Source organism: Echinops telfairi, unplaced genomic scaffold (genome assembly GCF_000313985.2).
Source record: "Echinops telfairi isolate 266 unplaced genomic scaffold, ASM31398v2 ScPeMD7_31;HRSCAF=116, whole genome shotgun sequence".
NCBI lineage: Eukaryota > Metazoa > Chordata > Mammalia > Afrosoricida > Tenrecidae > Echinops > Echinops telfairi.
The window spans coordinates 57,546,193-57,549,811 of NW_022103928.1; positions in this window are offsets into that span (position 1 = coordinate 57,546,193).

Here is a 3,619-nt window from a genome sequence, read left to right on the forward strand (position 1 = left end):
AACTGGAGCAAATTTACCGTCACTGCTATCAGGCTGATTCTGACGCACAGTGATCACATAGGACAGGGCATCTAGGTGGAACTGCCCCTGTGGGTTTCCAAGACTAACTCTACGCAGAAATAGAAAGCCTCCTCTTTCTCCTAAGGAGAGGCTGGTGGCTTTGAACTGCTAACCTTGTGGTTAGCAGCCCAATGTGTAACCATGACGGAGAACAAATGATAAGGTATTAAATGTTAACCTAAATACATCAGCCTTACTCTACTTTCTAATACACTCTGTCTGAGAGCAAGGCTATTCATATCTCCGGCCAATGGTGAAAGAGGGTTCTCCAGAGGTTTAATCCACGTTGAAAGGCTGCCAGTGAATTTGGTCTTCCTCAAACCAAGTGCTCAGAATTTAAACCGGAATACTGTTCCCTCCTTCAGTCTCCAGTTTCATATTTACAATCCTTGAATCACACAGGCTGGTGTGCTTCTTCAGTATGGACTTAGCTGTCACCCCACTTAGGAGGTTGCACACCTTGTCACTTTAGCAATGGCTGCCTATTGACATTCTGGGTGTCCTCTCTAGAGCACCATCTTTTGATTTTTTACAACATGGATAGACTTAGACTTTTCCAGCTGTCCAATAATAAGTTCCTATTTGCATGACTCATTCCTCAGCTCATCTCTTCCCACTTACATTTTACAATAAGTGACAGGGAGAAATCAGGCTGCAGCTTGCCCATTCTGTCAGAAATCTCCTGAGCTAAATACCCAAGTTTATAACGTGCAAGTTCTACTTCCCACAAAGCATTCAGACGCAACTTAGACAATCTTCTTACCACTTTATAACTACTTCAACTTGTCCCCAGTGTCTGATAGCATGTGTGTCTATACATTTTAAGACATCGCTAATGTCAAAGCACATGGGTGTCCACATTTCTAGCACCATTCTGCTCGGTATAGAAGCGTCCCCTACAACTTTCTTCACTTCTCAGCCTCACCAGAATTGCCTTCAAGGTTCATAATTCTACTGACATTCTCTCCAAGGGTCGCCTTGGAGAACAGGTATTTCTATTCCAAACCACACTCACTAGCATCGAGTCCATTCTGACTCACAGAGACCCATAGGACAGAGTAGAACTGCCCCTTGTGGGTTCTGAGAGGAATTCTTTACGGGAGAAAGCCAAGTCTTTTTCCTGAGGAGTGGCTAGTAGGTTTGAACTGCTGACTTTGTGGTTAGCAGCCTAATGCAAAACCACTATGCAACCGGAGCCCATTTATTATTAAGTGCCTAAAAATGCTTTCAGTCTCTATCCATTACCCAAATGCAAAGCTACTTTTATATATTTTTTAGGTATTTGTTATCGTACCATCCCATGTCCTGGTACCAAACTCTGTATAGGTTTTTCCGGAAAGACATAACCAATCTCACACACACACACACACACACACACACACACACACACACACACGTTAATTATAAGGAACTGGCTCACACAGCTGTGGGGGATAGTAGCAAGTTCAAAATCCCCAGGTCGTATGACAGACTGGAAATTCCTAGTCTTGTGTCTGAAACCAGAGTGCTGGAAAGTCCAGCAAGATGTCTATGTTGGCATCTTGGGGAAGAATCTTTCTTCCTAGGAACATCTCAGTTTTTCGCTCCAGACTTTCAATTGATTGGATAAGATACACTCATATTATGTGGGGCAATCTGCTTTACTTAGGATCAACTGATTCAATGTGACTCCTATATAAATACCTTGAAAGTAACATCTACTTTTTTTTTTTGACCAAACAATAGGGCAGTAAAGCCTTTCCAAATTGACACATAAAACTAACCATCACATAGAGATATACAGTTAATAGTCCATGGAAAAAACGAAATGAATTATAACATTCTATAAATAATATTAAACACAATGTAAAAATCTTGGAGGGGAGACGCTACCAACCGAGTTCCGGCCCACGTCGCAGACCGCCAAGTTGTGCGCTGAGAGCGTGGGAGCCGAGCAGGGCTGGTCAGGATGATCCCGGACGTGCAGCTCCATCTTCGCCAACATGCGGGGGTGTCGCTCTTCTTGCTTGTCCTCCTCTATCACTACGTGGCCGTCAACAATCCCAAGAAGCAGGACCGAGAGCGGCGCTCTCTCAGCCCCAGGGTCCCAGGACCTAGTCTGAGGCAAGATGGAGGGTGTGAGGCCCGCCCTCACCCTTCGCTCCATCCCTTCTACCCGGCACAACATACAAAGCAACTACACCTGGAGTTTCCCAAACAGCTTTTATTTCCTCAAAGTCTTCCTTAACCCTATGGAACAAGAAGCTGCCACTGAATAGGGCCCACTATAGGGGCTGCTGGCTTTTTTACCCCCACCCCCAATATAAAAATATAGATATAAAAAAATCTTGGAACCATATCTCTTAATGAGATGGATGGGAAGGGAGTGGGTAAGGAGTCTTGCTTATTTCAGATGACTCTGTGGGGCACTAGATTCTACGGTAGGTTTTTACTCTACAGGACAATTCAGTAAGATTTGCAATAGGAAAAGGCAGGCATTGCTTTTGAAATAAATGGGAGAATTATTATGAAAGGGGAAATAGAGGAAGGAATCCTAGGAAAATGCAAGTGTGCTCTCAAAATGAGAGGATTAGATCTTAAACGCCCATTAACTTTATAGGTTCTTTGTGGGGAAAGCCCTGAAGGGGAAACTTCGTGTGTTTTCAACTCTAATACAATGCTTTCGGAAGTTTTGTTATTCAGACATTATTCTATTGATGTCATTATTTAAGGTCCCCTAACATTCCAATATTAGAGCAGTGACGGAGAAGTTCAAGCGGCACTGAAAGCATCAGCTAAAATGTAGGCTCCAGTAATGGATGGGATACCAACAGGAATGTTCCAACAAGCTGATGACACACTGGAAGCGCCCACCCATCCACGCCAGGAAATGCGGAAGACAGCTCCTTGGCCAACTGCCTGGAAGAGATGCATATTTGTGCCCATCCCCAAGAAAGGTGACCCCAAAGAATGCTCAAGTCGCAGAATAATATCCTCAATATCACATGCAAGTAAAATTTTGCTGACGGTCATCTGTCAAGAGTACACTGCAGCAGTACATTGATCAGGGAACTTCCAGAAGTTCCCACTGGACTGAGAGGAGGGCATGGAACAGGGATATCATTGCTGATGTCAGTCAGGTCTTCTGCCACGGCATTTCTGTTCTTAAATGCCACCTCTTGGGATTTCTCAGTTGTTATCCAGTTCGACAGTAGACGCAACTAGTTTTCTTTCAGGTTCATGTTTTTCTTACTATAAGTATTAGTAGTTAAAATCGCATGCTGTTTTCTTATGTATACCCCCCCCCCAAACCTGGCAGAGCTGATATGTGGTATATTCCTGTAAATCCATCATTATTGCGCACAACATATTAATGGCAGGCTTTCATTGCACTTTATGTCTTGAGGTGAAAGCCGTGGCTGAAGATTTGATCGACGTGATTCGACACAGGGAAGTGTCTATAAGAATGTAAGCAACTGGGAGTGTGCGTTGCTCCTGTGACATGTAATGCCATATTAACAAGAACACACTGCAATGAGCTCAGCGAAACTCTACAAATTGAACACATCTGTGACACCCG